The 22,147-nt window shown below is 39.1% G+C and overlaps 1 protein-coding gene and 1 pseudogene across 2 annotated transcripts in view; one reads left to right on the top strand and one right to left on the bottom strand.

The window, feature by feature from the left end:
- Window positions 1-1,070: 1,070 nt before the first annotated feature.
- On the bottom strand, window positions 1,071-4,530 carry LOC103468509 (tripartite motif-containing protein 16-like; annotated as a pseudogene).
- A 1,187-nt stretch (window positions 4,531-5,717) lies between these two features.
- The window catches only part of LOC103468293 (thyroid hormone receptor alpha), a 74,491-nt gene continuing 58,061 nt past the window's right edge, over window positions 5,718-22,147 (top strand). Inside the window, exons 1-2 of one of the 2 annotated variants that reach the window (XM_008415257.2) lie at window positions 5,718-6,123; window positions 14,164-15,056. The gene's annotated coding sequence lies outside the window, so the exon portion shown is untranslated. The remainder of the gene's footprint in view (window positions 6,124-14,163; window positions 15,057-22,147) is intronic. The other variant, XM_008415255.2, reaches the window with a different exon arrangement.

Genomic DNA, 22,147 nt, shown 5'->3' on the forward strand with positions numbered 1-22,147 from the left:
ATGGGTCTTCTTTTGTCTTAGCCTAATACCACAACACTAAGAGCAGCTTTTAATTTACAGACTAACATAACCTGAGAAAATACAAAATGCAGTTTTAAACTGAATGTTTCATTTATTAGGGGACAAAAAGGTTTTCTAACCTGATCTCATTTGGAAAGATAATCTCCCCTCTCATTAAAGGGGCAGTATTATGCAAGATTTACTTTTTTGAGCTTTGCATCACGTTATAATGTTCTTTCCTCATTTAAAAACAACATACCTAGAGTGTTGTTTTGATTCTTTCGTGCATGTTTGATAAATCTTTTAATCTCCCATGGCAACCATTCAGCTGTGCAAAACACCTGGGTGGAGCTAACTCCGCCTTTGAGACACTGTTCTTTCTTGAAGCTACAGTTTTCCGCCTCACAGAGCGGGCCTCCCTCATAACTCCTCCACTCAATTCCTTCAGACTAGCCAGCAGTAATTAGCAAACACCTGGTGGAACTAAGAATCTGTTGAGCTCATTATGGTAGCTACTTCACAGTGATGTGCTGATAAAAACATTGTTAAACAGTCAATAGTCATGACTTCCTGTAGGCAGAGTTTCTGAAAGAGCAGGAGTTTTTAAAGAGACAGAGGCCCAATTTCAAGACATTAAATTACAAACTCAAATTTATTTTAAATCATATTTGATATAATAGTATTTTATGAGAACTGAAGATTACTTAGCATATTGATTTTACAAGACACACATCTAAGAGTGTGGTTTAAATGAATGCTATTTCATATAATCTACTGTAACTCATTTCAGATTTTTGCTCCTGTTGACCCTGTAAGCAATAGGTGTGTATCTGATCCTCTCTAGCATCACGAGACCCTCTGAATGAAATGTTTTCAGCATTTTAGACGACAAAACTCACAATTTATTGTAATAATGAAGAGGAAAAAAATAAAATGTCTCTGGAATCAAGTTGTTTTATTGAATAAAGCCAAAGAAGCAGAATAAAAGTCAGTTATTGTTCTAATCTAAATCTAAATGACTCAAAACAGCATAGCTTCAAAGAGGTTAGTTTCAGTTTCTGCATTGTATCACAATAAAGACAATAGAAGAAAGTTCATATCACTTCAATATCAACAGATTTAAACAAGAATGATTGTTCTGCAGATCAGTGGAAGACAATCAGAACATCCAGATATATCAATACACATATTAAAGCAAAAGTTATTAAACCCCAGAGAAGATGGGATTTTCTGGTGGAGAACTATTTCTATCATAAAAGAATGAAAACAAACATCAGCAAAGATCATTAATGGTTGCTGGAACACAGAGACTGAGAACTACATTTAAACCAGAGAAATAAAGAACAGAAGAGCAAAACCATGAAGGCTGATCAGCAATAAGAGAGAAGAGAGGAAATCTAGTTGGGTTTAATGAACTCTGCAGAGGATCCAGTGTACAAAAGCCAAACTCCAGCCAGCAGCAGCTGAGTGAATCTGGTCTGGACTCTGTGGAGGAGAGTCATGGTTTCAGAGACGCTGTAGAAGGACAGAAGACCTGCTGTGTGATCCAGGTACACTCCTAGTCTGGAGGAAACTGGACCTGAGATGGAGGTCCAGATGTTGTTGTGACCAAAACTAGAAGCGTTACAATTTAAAGCCCAAGATTTATCATTACATCCAAATCCACATTCATTTCCATTTCCTGCTCTGCTGATATTCTTGTATGTGACTGATACATAAACTGATAAAGTAACAACGTCCAATCAGACTCTCTCTACCCAGAACCTGAATCTGATTAGTGAATCTTTCTGGATGACTAGAATAAGACTGATGTTGTTTCTTCACCGTCACCTTCCTGTTCCCCTCTGATAGAACCAGCAGTGTGTTTGCTGTGTTTGGATCCAGTGTAATTTCACATAAATATTTCAAAAAACCAGCTTTGCTCTTCGGTTCTGGTCCTGGTTGTGGTTCTGACAGTAGAACATCCACCTCAGTGACCATCAGTGAGATGTTTCTCCATGAGTCTCTCAGGACGTCCTGTAGTTTGTYTCTGAGCTCTGACACAGCTGCTGTCACGTCCTCAAAGTGTCTCAGAGGACGGATGTTGATGCTGGATGAGKGTKTMGACTCNCYGAGTGCTGGCAGTGAGGGGTAGTTGAGGAGAAACTGGTTGTGATCCTCTGTGTGTGAGAGCTGCTCCAGCTCAGCGTCTTTCCTCTTCAGCTCACTGATCTCCTGCTCCAGCTTCTCCTGAACATCTTTGACTCGACTCACTTCAGTTTCCTGCTGGGATCTGATCTGCTGCTTCACCTCAGAGCTTCTCTTCTGGAGGAGACGGATCAGCTGGGTGAAGATCTTCTCACTGTCCTCCACTGTTTTCTCAGCAGAGTGATTGATGGCCTCCACCTCCTGCTGAAGCAGCTTCACATCTTTCTCTCTGTCCTGGATTCTCTGATGGATGTTTCCTCGTCTCTCCTCCAGCTCTCTCTGCCTCTCAATCCTTTCTGCTGCAGCTGTCACTGTGTCATGATGTTTATGTTCATCCACAGAGCAGAGATAGCAGATACACTTCTGATCAGCATCTTCATCACCTCATCATGACAAGAACAGATGTTCTCCTGCAGGTTCTTGGTCGGCTCCATCAGCTTGTGTTTCTTTAAAGGAACCACATTATAATGAGGCTGAAGGTGGTTCTCACAGTAAGAGGCCAGACAGAATAAACAGGACTTGATGGCTTTCAGTTTTCTTCAGAGGTGGAGAAAGTACTCAAAGAATTTACTTAAGTAGAAGTACAAATACACAGACAAAAATGTACTCAAGTAAAAGTAAAACTACCACATTAACATTTGTACTTAAGTAAAAGTAAAAAAGTACAGGCTTTTAAAAATACTTAAGTGTTAAAAGTAAAAGTACTTGCTGAATGTATTACCTAATTGCAAGTATCATTAAGTGAACTGAACGTATTTAATTTTAATACATTAGAAATGTGCCATTTTAATGAACAATGCCACAGATAAAGCATGTTTTTATTGTGTTTACTTTCTGTAACATAGTTTAGACTTAGATATGTGAACCTATGCATCATAATTTCAGGGATGGAAACATCTTGTCTCCTGTCCAAACATAACATTAACTTCACTTTTTTTGCCACTAGAGGCATTTATTTTTAAAGAAATCCAACAGAAGGGGGATGGAAAGAAGGTGGGTGGGAGAGGACAGGCAACCRAGGAGCCACATAGCAGAGTTGTAGTCAAGACCACCTACCCAATACCAAGTCAAGACTTGGTATTGGGTAGGTGGTCAATACCAAGTCTTGACCACCTACCCAATAGGTAGTCTTGACCCAATAGGTCAAGACTACCTATTGGGTAGTCTTGACCACCTACCCAATAGGTGGGTAGGTGGTCAAGACTACCCACCTATTGCTACGTGCTACATGACACATGACCGTGTCATGTAGCACGGTCATGTGACCGTGCTACATGACACAAAATATATAACTTTTACCTATCAAAATTGCTTCTCAAATTGATCTGAAAGATCCACATTCCCATAAAACACCTAGAAATTAAATACTTAGAGCTGAAATAAATTTAATCAGTAAAGATCCATCCAGAAGAATCGGATCGTTCCTGAATGTCATACCGCTTTATTGCACTTTGGTACCAGCGTTGTCCCATATATGCGACACCTCAAACACCTCCACACAATAATTCAGCGCATGAGTGACAACTTTTTTTCATCGCAGATGCAACATGTGTCTCAGTACAGCTAGCTTTGCTAGCATCACGTCCACAGATCTTACCTTTYTTTAAGCTTTCCTTCCAAGTGATGCTAAAAGTTGGACGAAGTTCCCACCGTCTGTGAAAGCGAAGCGCTGCTGATTTTACATGTCGCCATATCGATTTATGCAGCGCTATTATATTACTGACGATTAGACAGACATCTTCTCCCGCTCAGAGGAAACCACTGTGCATGTCTTGGAGCTCTGTGTGCTTGTAAAGGTGGAGCCGATGGGTGACAACAGACAGTAAGTCACGTTATTGCTTGGATTTTACGGCGCCACCTTAAGTTCCTGAATTTCACATTTTAACGGACAAAAAGCACAACGCAACTTGGATGTAACGAGTAACGCAACACTTTTGTAGAAATGTAGTGAAGTACAAAGTACACATACTTTCTGTAAAATGTAGTGAAGTAAAAGTAGAAAGTACCCATTATTAAATCTACTTAAGTAAAGTACAGATACACGAAAATTGTACTTAAGTACAGTAACAAAGTCCTTGTACTTTGTTACTTCCCACCACTGGTTTTCTTCTAGTGCAGAAATCACAGGCCACATCTTCAAGTCCAGCATAGCAGTGGTCAGCAGCAGCAGCTTGGAGTCCAGTCTTCTTCAGCTGCTCCACTAAAGCTGCTAGCATGGTGTTCTTCTTTAGCACAGGCCTCGGTGTGAACGTCTCCCTGCACTGAGGGCAGCTGTGGATTCCCTTCTGTTCCTCTACATCCCACTGGGTTTTAATACACTTCATACAGTAGCTGTGCCCACAGCTACTGGATCTACTGTTCCGTCTGTCAGTAGATCCAGACAGATGGAACAGGAGAAAGTTTCTCTGTCCAGCTGATTCTGCTCTCGGTCACAGTGACTGTGTGAGATTCATTTCCTGAAAACAGAAACTGGGTTGAGCTTTGACCAGTGAGTCACATGTCAGAGCAGAGAGGCAGCAGCCAATCAGCTTTCACCTCCAGCAGACGTTGGATCCACCCAGATTCAAGGTGTCTTTGAGCAGAAAGAAGAGAGGGAAATATGAGACTTAGAGAGAAAGACTGAAAGATGATGAACTGAATGAATGGAGGAATAAGAGAGTCTGGTTGTTCTGTTTTAATTTGTAATGGAGCAACAGCAGTAAGTAATGAAGAAGCAATAATGTTAGAGCAAATATTTTCCAAATTCGTAGTGAAAACAAAACTAATGAAAAGTAGAGAAAATGTAGGGTAGCAACCTTATTAGAAAATGAGGAAATAATAAAATAAGAACAAGGTAATGTCATTAGTATTTATTTTTCAATAGTGGAGTTTAGACCTTCCTTGAGGAAAGTCAAATATGTTATAATGATAAGTGAACTTAGTGAATATCAAAGTTAATCTTATTTGATTTGAATAATAAAGTATGGAAATGTGAAATAATACCTTAAAGCTGGATAGAGACTGCAGCAGTAGTACCGATACCAAAACCCAGAAAAGATTGCTTAAAGCCTGAGCAGTTATCTGTTCTGCTATGAAACAAAATAATCATGTTTGCACCAACATGCCATTTTTTATTTTCTTTACACATTATTAATTTTATCCTTTATTTTATTTCCTCTACAGTTTATATATTGACACTTAATGTCTATACGCGGTGATTGCTTGAAACAGGAGACAAATCGCTTGTCTAAACAACACACAATATTATCTAATAAAGCTGATTCTGATTGAAAAGTTATATTCAGATATAGTTTTAATATATTTTAGCTTGCCTTCCAACAAACCAATCAGTGGAGCAAATGGTAGTTTTTCCTCTGTGGTCACTTTTGACGTTAAACACAGAAGGTCATTAGCATACTAAAACTGTAGAGTAGAATGTCATGAAAACAGCTTGTTTGGCTTGACTGTTTATTATGTAACCTCCATGGCGGCAGTGTTCCTGTCTTGCCAGTAGAGGGTGCTGCAGAGCCTAGTGATGTATCATCCCCGCTTCCAGCTGACCCGCTTTCACCAGCGCTGTACAGACACGGGACAGGACCCGAGCGCGGCGAACTAGTCAACAACACCGTGGAGTTTCCTCCCCCACGTACACCGTGACCGTGAAATCCTGGCAGTCCCGGGGTGGCAGGTCGCTGCTGTCGCCTGTTTTCGCTCTTGACAGCTCGTTGAAAGAGGAAGCAGTCTCCCACAGGAGCTTCAGGCGAACCGGCTGAAGCTGACCGGAATTACACTGTAGCGTTCATTTGTTTCTCTTTTCTTTAATTTGCCGCTCCGGGTGACATGTTTTATGCCGACTCTGCTGGAGGTGCTTTTCTATCCGGAGTGGACTACAGCGCTACAAAGTGACACAGAGAAAGAGAGAGAGAGGCGCCTCGCTGTCAGTCACGGCGGTGCAAGGTGAGTGGTGTCCTCACGTCAACCCCCCGGCCTGCTCACTGTACTTCTGCCCGCACATTAAGGCGGACTATGTCGGCTTTCTATGAAACGTCAACGTTCACTTTAACCTCTGTCGAGACTTTTGTGTCTGTCATTATGCTGCATTACCTGACAGCCGGAGCCACAAACTTGCTAACCTACATTCTCCGTTAATGGGTCAGGGCAGTGACGTTAGCGGCACGGTGCCAGCATATAGACCGGGAGGAATGCGGATGTTTCTGGCTGTTCTGTTCGCACTCGTGGGCTTTCGTCTATAGGCTATAGCAAGAACTCACGTAGTTCAGCTCCAACACATCCAACTGGTTGCTCTTGAAAAGCTACTGGAGACTCAATAGGGAACGTTTCTGTTTCAAAGCCGCGGCGATACCAAGGGGGGAAGAGAGGTGGCGGGATATCCACCTCTGTTAGTTTGCTGACCACCTCACTGCTGCCTGGGTGGATAATATTAATTAAATAAAACATTTAACCTTGGAATATTTTATCATCTTTTATGCTTGAAAGATTGAGAATAGCACATTTAACAACGAAGAAACTTGTCTGTGGAACATAACTCCAATTTATTACATTTTCAAATTATGGATTCCGCCCGCCACCCGATCTGTAAGAATGCAGTTTGAGAAGCTGGAAATATTTAGTTGCAACATTAACAGATGCACTATTAGCTGGTGTTTGCAAAGCAACCAATCAAGGAGTGCCATTCATTATCACTAGTCATTAATTAGCTTTACCCCCAAGAGCAGAGATAAGGAGGATTGTAGATTATTAACTTCTATGTTATTGTCAAGACAGTTTCTATCACACATATTTGTGCATATTAAGGCATATTTAATATTTGAACTATTGAAAAGGGCAGTTCTATGTGTTTTGAGAGCTCAAGTAATCATTATCACAATAGCACCACAAAATATCACAATAAAATTCCATGTCTACGACACAAACTCACTTTGTCAAATCATCAATGAAATGTTATTGATCACTTTTTTTTTTCTTTTTTTGAAAGTTCATTTTCGATTCTGAGGTGTAGGGCCTATACATAATTTATGAAAATAGAGTGGTGGTAGAGTAATGATCTGGGCCTGCTTTGCTCTTAAGGACCTGGATGATGAAGAATGGAGCTATTAAAATGTGAAGTTTTGTTTCTTCTGAAACATTTAAGTGTTTCAGAAGAAACACTTAAATGTGTTTCTTCTGAAACACATTTAATGTAAAAAAAAAAAAAATGCCTTTGCTTAGAAACAACAGACATTGTACCTGCAGGCTTTGCTGATGTAGTTTTACACTTGCTTATATTCAGGCTGAGGAGCTTTAAAGGAATGTAGCTTGTATTGAGTTGTGTAGTTTTAATAGTGACTGTTGAGCTGGAATCCATAGAAGTTCCTGTTTCAATCTGCACCCCCCCCCCCCACACACACACACACAATACCTGGATCTTGGTGTGTTGGAGCTGTCTGTAGCAGGCCGTTAGCAGGATGTTGGCTTGCATCTTGCCTGGTCTGCTGTCACACCACATTTCATCCGTCAGCACGTCTCCCAGCAGGCTCAGGAAGACGGCGATGTTGCTGGAACAAGGACCACTTTCATAGTTAAGAAAATTGGTGCTGATTTATCAGTGAAACTCTGTATTTTTTATGGAGCAAGAAGCTGCCTTAATGTTTACCATTGAGATGCTATTTTATTCTTGAATGACTGATGAGCTATTTCCTTTTTTAAATGGTAAATGGACTGAACTTACACAGCGTTTTTTGAGTCATTTTGACCACTCAAAGTACTTTACAATGTCTGAGTCACTTTAACCCATTCACACTCACAAATACCGATACGTAGGCAACTGGGGTTGAGTGCCTCACCCACGAGCACATCAGCATGTGGCAGGAGGAAGCTCGAATCAAACCTACAACCTTCCGATCAGAAGACGGCTACTCTACCCACAGAGCCACAGTCACCCCCATTCACAACTTGAACACATCAGTACTTTTTTCTAGCATCCAATCAGATTAGTTTTGGAAGCGAAAATATGTCCTTCCTCACTAGCTCTTCTGCCTCTTCTTTGTGGAGTGCATGATGTCTGGATGCTGTTTTATGGTAGCAGAACCTCGTTCACCAGGGTCTGCTATAAAACATGAAAACTTTAAACAAGCTGCTGTGGAGTGAATAAGACCATCAACTGATTCTCCTTTAATTTAAGTCACACAGAAAAAGAAAAAAAAAATTTCAATACTATTTCAAACTTCTTTAAGCAAACTCTCTGTGACTTTACGTGATCCGCTGATGTCCACTTCAGCACCGGACAGCTCCTGAAAGTGGCACCCCTCAGGGAGCTGACTCGCATATCCAACACAATGTTAGGAAAAATATTAGGATGGTCACTGTAACACATCAGTAGTATGCCTGCAGTTGGATGGACTCTGATAGTGATGTATGAATTTAGTGTGAGACGTTGAAACTCACAGAAGGAAGTGAGGACAATCTTTAATGTTGGAAAGAAACAAAAAAAAAGCATCTGTATTACAACAATACCTTAAAAAAAACTTTTCCGAGCTTTTTTCTCACTAGACTACATTTTTTCTCTAATTTATTCTTATGGTAAAATCGGATCTTTATTCTGTTAATATTACGACTCTGTCCTCGTTGTTTGACAAAAATTCTCATAACCCGGCACTAATACTACGTTGTACAACTCTCAGAATGGATGAATGAAATAAAAATATTTGTGACAATATTTCCTGTCATTTGTATTTTTGTTGTTATATAAGAAAGTGAGAAAAATTTGATTAAAATTGGATCTGGTATGAAAAATATTGTAGATTTTATTTCTAACCCATATTGCCCATCCCTAATTCATTGTGATAGTAATCTTTTTCCTCAAATCTCAGAGCCCCTAGATTTGGTATTATAACTTGGTATTATCTGCAGCAGCGTTTATTACATTATTTGAGCAAAAGTTCCAAACAGTGCAGATAAATGTTTCCACCATGCAGAACTAACCAGAAACATATTTAAAAGTCAGCCTTGAATGAATCAATAACGGATGTACACACGTGGAAACGCAGCATCCATGTGACGCTGTCTCACGTAGACCAACCTGCGACCTGCCAGCAGCCAGACATGACCTCTCATGTCCTCCCCCTCCCTCTTTTCCCCTGAGGCTAAAAGCTGCCCTCTGCCTCTGCATGTTTCTATATGTGTGTGAGGTTACATAAGCAGAGCGTCGAGGCCCCCGGGTCCCACTGTCTGCTTCCCTCATCCACATGCAGACAGACTCACTGATCTGATGAATTGCCCTCATTTGGTTTGTAGCATTAGCAAACGCCACAGAAGGCCGACAGACGTTTTTTTGGGGGGTTTTTTTCAATTCAACATCATTATTAGCTGTAGCATCCCTGCTAGTGGCTTGTTAAACTAGCAGTTGCTATGTAATGACCTGGTTACGGTTCCAGATACTATCGAGCTGCGTTGTAACAGAGCTGCTCTGCTTCAGGAGCCGTAGTAGTAGCTGTGCTGTTCAGTCTCCTTGTCTCCTTCACAAACTGCTTTATTTATCAGTGTTTCCTTCCGTGTGCCAGACAAACGGAGCGTGATTACACAATCCTGAGAGCTAAAATAAACACGCCGCCACCGAGGCGAAAAGTCGTGAAGATGAAAATAGATGCAACGATAAGGTGCAGACCTGATTGGGTTAGAGCGTCTGTATTAGAAACACCAACCAGTCTATAGAGTGACTTATGTTCTATTACTATTGACTTATTGACTTGGGTGAATGAAGTAGTAATTTTATGAGTAGGCTTGTTACAATAAACAAATCAGTTGTTGATTTGATAATTAAAATAAGTAACACATCAATACTATGCCTGCATTAATTTGCATGACTTATTATTATTTTTTCTCTTTTCTCTCTTTCTTTCTACTAAAGCTGCTCTCCAGTCTGGTGTTTTGGTGCAACTTTGTTTACAGAGACATCATAGTTAAACAGTCTCAAAACAACACTTATCATTTATCGCAGTAACTTCCGGGACAATTTATCGTCCAGCAAAATATGTTATCATGACAGGCATATGTATAAGAATGCTAACATGAAAAATAACAATAAATTAATTATCCACATTGTTTTCAAATAAATAACTTTTTTTATTAGAATGTTTTTAAATAGTAGACCAATATAAAAATAGACCACTATAAGTAGTTTTTTTTAAACAACTTATATTCTCTTATAACATTGACTAATATTACATACATGTCTTTTGAAAGTGTTTACCTTTTTTCTTGTTACAGCCACAAACTCCTGTATACTTAATTGTGGTTTTATGTGACAGAAACCTTCAAAACAAATTGAAGTTTTCAGTTGTAAAGGGAAGTAAGAAAGTATAGAAAAAGACTTTGGATTACTTTATAAAGACTGCYTGTTCAGCCTTTATGCTGACCCCTGTTGACCCTTCAATGTTTTAAACAAGTTGTCACTTCTATGTTAATCAGCTGTTGTCATCCAGTGTATTTATCAAAAAGGAAATTCAATCTGATGTGATAAAGATTAGACTGCTGTAAGGTATAATACCAAGTTGCAGCTTTTTCACAGTCTCTCTCACTCCTGGAAGCCTGGGCGATTTGCTGTCTGTCAGATGTGTGTTACCGCTGCTGACATCACGGCTACTTCAGCTCCTGCAGAAGCTCAGCACTCGTTGGCAGCTTCCCTCTCTTCCTTCTGTGAGCCATCAAAGTTTGGTTTCAGTTCAGGAGAGTGTGCAGCAAAACCTGCAGTAAATTCTGTCCCAACCTGTCAAACACTGTCCACATTTGTTACTGTTATCTGTTACTTAAAGTATACATTGTTCATAACAATCCCAGAGCTTTGGTGAGACAAATTAACTCTAAAACAATCGTTCCTTTTAATCAGAACCTGATTGAAGTGGAAGCTGCTAGCTTTCCTTGATTATGTAGCGTGCTGAAAGGAAACTGGCCCTGATACACACAATATCTGACTACAGGACTCCAAGTAGGACATAAATGTGTAGTTCAAGGAAGGTGATACTGATTGGTCTTTATGAATAATCAGAATAAAGAGACCTGAATACAAGTGGTGCAGATATTTCTATTACTAAAAAAAACTTCACACTTATTCACTGCTTTGCATGACAGAGTATCAGGGACACTTGGAGGGAAAAAATAGTCAATTTTTGTTGCTCACCAGTTTTAAGATTTAAAAACAATAAAAAGTCAACAAAAACGTAAAAATCGTACATCAACAAAAGTGTYGATATGACGAGAGAAGTGTTGAAAAGATGAGTAAAATGTCAGTATCCTTCATGATATATCACCTTTAGTCTCAATGTTTGGAATTCAGTCACAAAATGGAATTTCAGCTTTTTTTTCTTCAACATCAAAATGTACTTGAAATCTTATTTTCTTGTTCTTGGTATTTCAACTTTAATCTGAAATGGAAATTTACTATTATTATTTTAAGTGAGCCCAACATTCCTTCGTAAGTTTGAAGGCTTGAAGCTCAGGAACAAAGTACGGTGTGGAAGCAACGGGCTTTGTGGGAGTTTTGCTGCAGGAGGGACTGGTGCACCTAAATGAATGGAATCATGAGGGAAGAAAGTTATATGGAAATATGGAAGTGACATTAGTGAGTTCGGGCAAAAATAGGTCTTAGCCTATTTTTGCCCTATGAGCAAATAAAATTTCCCCTTTGATTTTCTGAACTACTTGGACAACTTTCCTCTAATTTCTGGCCATGGCTCATTTATTTATTTATTTATTTATTTTTTGTATCATTTCAGCATAATTTTACCCGACATTCATTTTATTTAAGGAACTATTTCTTTCTTTCTGTTCCTCATTTTGCAAACAAAATGCTGACTTGCAACACGACAGCTGTTTTTTGTTGTTTTTGCATACGTTGTGTGAAGAGATCACAATTGGCAATATTTTTCTCTTTTCATGTCAAAATGTATAAATATTCTTTGTCATCATCTTTACATACTATCATTTGTGGCTGAAATACCTGTCAGCCCTGTCCAATAGCAACAACTGCTAGTAATCTCTAATTCATCTTTAGTCTTTTTTTCCACTGCTCTGTTCTTTGATGTATCAAAATCTCACAATGATAATAGCTGTGTTTTGTTACATAATATTTAGAACAGTCATATTCAGATGCCAACAACAACCAGTCCTTTTAGTGGAAGATATCTTCTCGATATCTTCCAGTTTCAGTCTGCACTGCTTTTGTTAGTTTAAGTAGGAGGGAATGGAAGTCCTGCCGCCTTCTTCCAGACTGATGTATATTACATGGAACGACACTTCCCTCGTGCACGCTCGTGTCTCCAGTTGGCTTCCGGTATTGCATTAGTCTGAGAGTCATTTTCATTTGCGGTTTCATTTTTCTGGTTGACTGGACCCCTGCTGGTGCCTCAGAAGCTCCACTAATGGCAGCAGCTAAACATTTGACTGGATGCAGTTTAAGTTGACGACAAACCTGCCACTGGTGTTTGGTTTGGGTGAGTCTAATGTCTAGGTGCTGTTACTGGTTTGTGTGAGAGGAGATTTCTGAAAGTGTTGAAAAATTTAGCGCGTTTTAGCAGCAAGGCAGTTCAAAATGCTTTACAGCATAAAAAAAACATCATGCAGCCATCAGTCACGTTACAAGCATTAAACGTTACATTTGGTCAAATGCCATCATTAAGTCACATCAAGTCTGTTGATTAATGTTCCAGTTATTATGAATTGGAGGCTTAAAGAAGCTAAGTGTTTCAGCTGTTTTACAGTTTTCTGGTTTGTTCCAAATTTGTTTGTTCCAGATTTGTGGTGCATAGAAGCTGAATGCTGCTTCTCCATATTTGGTTCTGGTTCTGGAGAGGTCGTTCAGTGATTTATAACCCACAACAATATTTTAAAGTCTATTCTCTGAGCTACAGGTACTGTAAGATGATACAAGCTGCTTTAAAGTTCATATTCTCCAGGTTAACATTTGTAGGTGACATGGCAACCAGAGACTGCTCTGGTCGGATGAAACCAAAATTGAGTTTTTACTTATGCACAAATCTACGGGGCTACATGGTTGTGGCTGCATCATGCTGTGGGACTGCTTTTCTTCAGTAGGGACAGGGAAGATGGGTGGAGCCAAATACATTGGCATTTGGTTTTAACTTGTCTGAAGTTACAACGAATTGCAATCACTGTGTGAAACGGACTAAAGCTGAGATGCAGGGAGATTAACCGGGCAGTTTGGTCTTTGGGTGTGTTCCCTACATCTGTGGGCGTACCTCTGTGTGTTCAAGTACAGATGGTGATAACAGGATTACACCACAGCATCTTTGCATGCTAAACAAGTCCGGCAGCTTCTATTGCGCAATAAAGTCTTCACATTTGTTTGACATTTCATACATGTACACGCTGTCTACCTGACACAATGCATATTTGCATTCTGTTTTGTGTTTCATTATGTATCACGTTTCTATAATCCTGCTGTTGCTTCACTTTGAACTACTGAGATTACCGTGAGCCTTTTACAAGATTATCCTAAAGATAAAAGGAAGTGTACGTTATGGTAATGATTTCAATTGTTTGCTTCTTTGTCACAACCAAATGTTTCAGATCATTATAGAAATTTAGACATATTAATACAAGGCCATGTTTTGAGACTTCTGAATATGGCACCTTGCCTGCTGGTGCAAGAATACAAAAATGACTGAATACAAAAGTTAGATGGTGTCAGAAAAAAATAGATGTTGTGAGTCTCTTTAGCCAACCAAAGCTTCAGTCATACCATGGATTTCCTTCTTTTGAATCTTGCTGGTGTTAATGTTATTGCCATTTGTTGGACAAGGGGATGTATTCCAACGTTTTTAACTTGAATCTCATTGACCATATTAACATTAAGTTAGGTTAGGGTGTAGCAGATTGGGGTTAGAGTACTATAAGCACTACAACTCTTGCAAACTCTTACCATGTTCTTAAATATTACATATTGAAGCTGTTCTGATTATTTCCATGTTTTATCTTCCCCAGGTGGACATCCTGAGACAACCAATCAATTCTTGTCAAAAGGCAGAGCCGTGTATGAAGTCTGACTGCAGCTGCAAGCAGCACCTTTTTTACCTCCAACGATCGTCCCACAATCTTCCCAGAGAAGACTCTTGTTCTCTATCTCCCAGGACTCTAGAAGTCTTCTCTGTTTTACTCAGGTCTTTTCTCCCAATGCCTACCTCCTCAACTAAAACACTGTACCCAGAGACAACCTGCTTTACCTTCTAAACTCTTCAAGCTGCTGAAGAACATTGACTTAAGACCTCAAACGTTCTGTCGTCTATAAGCTACAAAGCAGCCACACTGATCACTGATAGCCTGGGCCAGTTTAAATTATTCAAACTGGAAGATGGACAATAGCTACTACAGCCTCTCATCGTCTACCTGTTGAATCTGGCCGAAAGCTATATACCTCAGTTATTATTTTCTGGAAGACATTTGTGTGCAGAAAACACAAGGCGACAATCATTGATGGAATTGATCCAACAGACAGGAGTTAATATCCAAGCAAGGTGCAAGCTGCAAAGTGGGGAAGCAGCACTAGTGTCTTCCATTTGCCTTGGGGAGAAAAAAATATGACCAGGGAGAAAAGCGGAGTACTGCCTTGGAGAAACCATAACTTCATGTTTCCCAGCACATAAGCCGGACTATCTAAGCTATCTAAATACACCAGCAAAAAACACAGGGGGCTTTCAGTGAGCTTATTTTTACACCTAAAGCCCCCAAGCAGCAGCAGAGGGTCTTGAAAATTTCACCAGCTTTTTCTGTGCTGCAATTGAGACACAAAGAATCTTCCTGGGAGTTCAAATGCAAATAATCTTCACAGGTGGCAGAAGAGGCACAGAGGAACTGAGCAAGTGAAGAAGGATGTAATGGTGAGTTTTGTTCTCTTATTTTGGCTTGCCGTGTATGTTGTGTGGGTTTGAACATAAGAAAATTAAGTCTGTAAAGTGTTACATGTTCATTTAGAAAAACGGGGTTGCGGAATATAGATTTGTGACATGGCTGAACAGTTTTCATGTGTTAAATTAAAAAGTATGTTGCTTAAATTTGAGGAAAACTGATTGGGAACATCTCTGTGAGATCCAAAAAATCCATGACAATCTTTACTTTGACACTGCACTGTGTCAAACAAACCAAACCCCTTCAAAAATATATTTACTCTCTCACCTGTGGTGGCGCCGTACCAAGAACCACTGAAGAAAATGACACAAAAACCTCTGAAGACACTGAGCACAAATTACTTCTTCACAGAATGTAAACTAAAATGGAGTGGCATCAGATTTTAGTGGTTGTAGAGCACAAGCCATTTCTCCCACCAACGCTATGCGCTATGGTCCGCTTCCTCCAAGTGGAGCGGTCAGAGTTCACTTTTTTGGTCCGCATCACAGTCCAGTTATGCATTCACACCTCCATAAACAAACCGGACCTTCTAGGCAAACATCAATTAAAGTCCGAACAGGACTGGTGTGTGTGAACCCTGAGAATACCAACCTGACATGAACATGAAGTTGAACATGATTGTATCTGTTTTAACAAACATTACCTGTTATTTAAACCAATGTTTTTAAGGAGGCCAGTGGTACTAGTACACCTGTTGGCAGGCACCTAAGTGTGTCATTTGGCTCATTACACAGTCACTCTGTTATTTATTCCCTAACCCATCTCAGAATGGATGTATGTATGTAGGGTTTTTATTTTTATTTTTTTTTTGTGCTGATGTTTTATGGGCTAGTTGAATATATGGAATTTTCCTTGTGATAAAGTATTTATATATCTCTATCTGTTTTATAACTTCAAACAACAACTAGGAAACTGGAAACAAGAAAAACTCTTCATCAGACTAGGAAATGACTGTAGTATGTGGTTCTATTATTTGCTTTTTATGCTCATAGATGAAAACAATCTTTTTCTCATTTATTATTTCATTACTTTTTATCTCTAGTTGGCATTTAAATGTCATTTGAATCGTTTTACAATACAGAGCTGAAACAGATGTCAAACCTTGATGTCAGTAACTGAAATGAAAATATTCGAATGCCAAAAAAGACCAAATTCACTCCAGCTATAGTGGTTTAGATATCAGCACATAATAAAACTGATCCAGTCTTTATCAGATTCAGAAGTTTTTCAGATATACCCCTGGAAGTCAACAACTGGTTCATTTATTTAACAAAGATGAAACAGAAAAGCTGTTTGTGATAAAACTAAGTACACCCCATGATTCAATAGCTTGAGTAACTTGAATTAATCCATTTCTATATGATGTCAGTCATTCCAATCAGTATGGGAAAATAATGAAATTTTGATTTCCTAATGACACATTTGACTCCATGATACCTTGGTTTGTACAACAAATCTTAGGGGCCTGGGAGGTATTGAGTACCCTGACATAAGCCCTCCACCACCATGTATGGAAGCTGTGCCGCATAACATGGCCAGGAATCAATCTCCACTTTGTTCTGATCTGTCAAAAGAAGGTGCCTCTGTAACATTTTGGTTTATTCAAACACAACTTTTCAAAGCTAACATGCTAACCTAAACCCCAGATCGTCAGGGGCCCCATAAATGCTGAAATTTCAACACAGACCATCAAAGTAGAATTTTAGCATTTGGTTATTGTGAATGACATTAAATCTGATTGGATGATTTCAGCACAGATAAACAAAAAATATTACATTTGTTTAGCACTTAAATTTAATATTTTGAGTAGTTATAAAAAATAAAATCTTCTCATTCTATGAATTTAATCTTTGTGTTTGAGTTTAGTTTACCCACAAATACATAGTGGTAGTGATGTTGTTAGCAGGAAGAGAGGCCATTAAGTCATATTCTGCCTAAGACCCCATACAACCTTGGCCCCGCCCTGCTGCAGTATTTTGATCTGCTGGTTGTGATTGGTTGATATTTATTTAAGTGAATTCAAGGAATACTCCGGATGATAAAGATGTGTCTGTGATTGGCGTTGTTGTTCAAATACATTAACTTTATCTAGCTACATTTGCACATACAGAGCCAAGCACCTGCCAGAACACGTATGGACCCTGTGAGATGCAAACACACACAATTTGTTCATGTGCGCTCGCATCAGTCTCACCGAACACGCAACACAAACAGGCCGAGTTATGGTCGCTGTTCATGTTGAGCATTTGATCTGTACGCTGGTGCAGTTTTCTCCGACTGTGAACCCCAACAGAGTCATAGGAAAGATGATTATTTCCTAAATCTGCTCAGTCATGTTTTTCATTGTACAGTGAATTTAAAACAAACAAAATCGACTCAAGACCTCCACATAGTGTTATGGTGCATAATTTGCAAAATATGATGATCTAATGGACTAGTGGTATAATTCAGAGTTATTTATCTGGATTTTTCATAAGAAGATCTTATTTGCTGCTTTAAATTTCACATGTGGAAAACGTAACTCTCTGCAGATTTATGAATGAAAGTCAGTTTTGAGCTACATATCCTAACAATTAACCTGCACTTATTGGTTTATATTTTTGCTTGCTCTGTTCATAAAAGCTGACGTATTGAACGGTTGCTACAGTTGAGATGTCAACAATACAATTATATAAATGTGATCTTCACTGTGTAAACATGACATAGAATTAGAGAAGAAACCAGTGTGATGGATGGATCTCTGTGATGAAAGTGGAATTAAACTTTGGCGTTTTCCCTCAGAAAGAGATCCACACACATTTTAAACATCATCTTTGATATTCTTTTCAAATCCTTTACAGCCTATGTCTTCCCTCTGGTTGATGTTGCCACAGCAACATGTAGCCCTTCCTCCTCCATGTGAGGCTGTTATTTTCAAGGCAAAGGTAGCTGTCAGAGAAAAAGCTTTTGCAGAATAGGAGTAAAACACACCACACATCACACCATATATTGGGCGTAATATTTGAGCTACTTAATGTCACAAACTGTTTTTTACTTAAACAGCTATCAACTGTTCTGTTTTGCAGAAACACTCGGCTGTGGCTCATGTAAATTAAATATTAACTGAGCATGATTTTTCCTTTTGAAGTGTTGAATCAATATATAAATGATGTAGGTTTTTTTTTTTTTTTACATTGTTGTGATTTTGGTTTTTATCCTAACCAAGAGGCACCTCATTAAAGTAAGCGTAGATCTAGGCTGTACAAAAGAAAGTTTCTTGAAGGTTTCATATGGTTTTGGTAACACATTAAATTCTGTGATGCTAAAGCTATCATGAGTCACAATGAAAATGAACATATTCCACAGTGTTAGTGGGAAATGGCGCTCACATATTCACCATCAGGCTGAATGTACTTCAACTCCTTCTCCATAATGATGAAAGTTCTCTCCTTGTAAAAGTCAAGTGTGACGGCCCCCCGTGGCTAGACTGCCCCTTTAAACGCCAGCTCATGATGATGAGCACTCCCTCAAGGTCGTCATCCACAGCGAGGGCTCCCGAAGGGACGGGGCGAGGAAGAAAACGTTGGAAAATTCCAATCAACCCTGTTTCTGGTCAAATAAAGCTCCGATTTCTCTGCCCAGGTTTTCTGAATGTTGTATTTGGTCATTTAGGGATTTAATCAAGAACGGTTCTGTGTAGCATTGTTGAATAGTGGCCAAAATCACAATCTTTTTGACTGCTTTTTTCCTGATCGCAATAATTTCCATACGTTAGCCTCCATTGGTTCACAACTAAATGTAAACCAGACTGTTTTATTTTACTAGCTATTAGCTCTGCACAATATATTGAAAATTATATTGTGCATATAACAGACCTGATATCATCATCACAATATTTACCAATGTTATCGCCATTGCAAGATTTCCCTAATATCTTGCAACCCTACTGGCTGTGTTTTCATGCCTTTGTCATTTAAGTTTTGAGGAAACTATTAAAATTTAGCAAAAGTACCATTGCTGAAATAAAGTAGATATAGAGGGTGTAAACCAGCATGGAGCACACATCTCAGACAAATGAAGAGATTCCTTCCCTCTGAGCTGGAGGATTGGAAATGCTTTAGAGGTGCATGGCGCTGGTAAGGCACAGACAGCCATTACTGCTCTCACCCCAGCCCAGAGCGCCACCAGGTGGCCACTCCAGGCTGATGGTCCTCCCCTCAGCCCTGGAGGTTTGGACTGAGAAACTTTTCGTAGCTCTGGTACAGCACAAACCCACCAGTGGATTCTAGAGTTCGCTACGTTGGAACTTATTTGGCAAATGTGTCTTCATCTCCCCTTAAGCGTGTTACATCTTTCTTTCCGCAAAGCCAAAAGCCACTTAAAACGAGCATGAAGACCTTTTATTATTTTTTTTACCACTTCACTGTTGCAGTTGCAGGAGCTTTACTGACCTTTTCAGGTTGCCCTCTGTTGTAGAGCTAGCATACTATCATGGGGCATTGTTTGGCATTTCTCAGTCTGACTTCAGAGGGAAAGTACCTCCAAGCAGTGCTGTGGTGTTTGCCTTGCTAGCTAAAGAGGCTACATATGTTTTTTTTTCTGTGTTAGTAGAATTGAAAGCTTTCAGACGTAATTTGTCTTGGTCTGGTGAGGCTGTGGGGAGGACAGAGAATGTGTCTGTTATTGCAGTGCTATTGCCGGCACAAATAAGAGTCGATCAGTTTGTATCAATTTTGATGCAAAAGAGCATGTTTTAAAAAATGTTTCAGATATGCAAGAATGGATTATTTTGATAACCCAGAGGTTGTTCATGTGGAATAAGTTTTTCTTTTTTTTGTTTGGTCAGGGAATAAAATATACTGGGTTTTATAATAGTGAATTTTGAAAAGAAATAACAAAGTGGTGACAAATGTGTTAATAACCGTACCGGTCATTAAACACTCGTTTGAGCTCAGTTTAATGTCCTTACATTAAACTAATGAGTTTCCACAAAGTTGTTCTTTGTTCAAGTTTTTAGAACATGGACTCGGCTTTTGGAAAGCAACAGTCTATATGCAGTTTATTTTTCTTTCTTTACCCCCCGCGTGAGTTATAAGGTCAAGAAGAATTTCTAAAACCAACTAAATCTCACATCCTTGGGAGGCTGTGAAGAGCTGAGCAGTGGGATATAAGTTGAGCCAGCTCAAGGTTTATTACCCGTTTTCAATAATAAAGCACTTTCAGAAAGGCTTCCAGAGATAAAATGAAATGCTGGATGGATCTGGAGGTCATACAGGGTGAGCAGACAAGATGAAGGCTGGACTGGAGGCTTAAGGATGCTCAATAACAGGAATGCAAGGTTTTTACAATTTATGGAGAAAATTCTGTTCAAAGTAAGACAGACTTACTTTATTGTTGTTGCACAAAGACACAACAGTGAATTTGGCAACGAAATGTTGTTGCTTGGCTACAGAAATACACATAAAAACTATAAATGCTACTATAAATACATACATCTATGCAAATGTTACGGATGCATGTACAAAAAATACTAAAAAATAAATTAATTGAAAAAAAACAATATCAATGAACATAGTTAAAATTGGAAAAAAAGTTTTTTCTTGCTAAAAATATTGTTTAAAAAATAGTCAAAGGTTAACTGTTGTTTGCTGATGTGCGTGCGTGTGTGTGAGTGTGTGTGCTCAACAACAACCAGTGAAAGGCTGCAACTCCACAACATCACCACAATCATGTTGTGATACGCACTTCTTTATAAATACAGAATGTGGCATTTATAAAAATGTCTGTTTTCATCCATCCATTTTCTTTACACCCTTGTCCCTTTGTGGGGTCAGGAGGGCTTCTGGTGCCCATCTCCAGCTAACGTTCCGGGCGAGAGGCGGGGTCACCCTGGACAGGTCACCAGTCTGTCACAGGGCAACACAGAGACACACAGGACAAACAACCATGCACACACACACACACTCACACACTCACACCTAGGGGCAATCTGGAGAGACCAATTAACCTGACAGTCATGTTTTTGGACTGTGGGAGGAAACCGGAGTACCCGGAGAAAACCCACACATGCACAGGGAGAACATGCAAACTCCATGCAGAAAGACCGGGGTCGGGTATCGAACCCAGAACCTTCTTGCTGCAAGGCAACAGCTCTACCAACTGTGGCCACTTATGTGCCACAGGATATGAAACAGAAAATCTGTGAAAAATCCAGTCACCTTCAGCTCCCAGACATGGAGGAGACCAATTCCAGTCAGTTGAGTCACACAGGCACAAAGCTGTCGGTTTGCATTACAAAGATGTAAATATAATTTTCCATGTTGCCCAATGTTTTTTTTTTTTTTTTTACAAAACTGCTGCATAGAAATAGGGCTGCAACTGACAGTTATTTTAGTAATCAATCGATTATTCTGACAAATAATCAATTTAAAAAATGGCACTATAGATTCTATAGATGGATTCTATAGATCATTCATTTAACCACCATATTAAAATACATGTATTTATTTATTTAACAAATAAAGAAGTAATTTCTTTTTTTTAAAAAAAAGAAAATTAAACAAATTTTTCCTTTAGTAAATCTTAACTGAGTAAAGCTAAATTTATGCTACTTGAAGAGTCTGTCTGTCTGTCTAATCGTACAGATTTGGTTTAGTCATTGCTTTGAATATGTTGGATTTTTTTCACTAAATGACCTTTTTATGAGCCTGTGTACTCCATTTAATGATTAATCAAATTAACTCCATTTAATGATTAATCAAATTAGTTGATTATTTCAATAATCGATTCATCACATTAATTACATTCATCACTGTAATTAATCATTACAGCCCCACACCAAAATAAATCTCAGCATTTGATTCACAGCCTCAGTCACTTCCACTGTGTGTCTTTGATGAGTTTCTTTTGGTTACATTTGATATTATATAAAAAAAATATATATATATATACATATATATATATATATATAGGGCTGCACAGTGGTGCAGTTGGTAGAGCTGTTGCCTTGCAGCAAGAAGGTTCTGGGTTCGATTCCCGGCCTGGGGTCTTTCTGCATGGAGTTTGCATGTTCTCCCTGTGCATG

The sequence above is a fragment of the Poecilia reticulata genome, linkage group LG8 (genome assembly GCF_000633615.1).
Source record: "Poecilia reticulata strain Guanapo linkage group LG8, Guppy_female_1.0+MT, whole genome shotgun sequence".
Taxonomy (NCBI): Eukaryota; Metazoa; Chordata; class Actinopteri; order Cyprinodontiformes; family Poeciliidae; genus Poecilia; species Poecilia reticulata.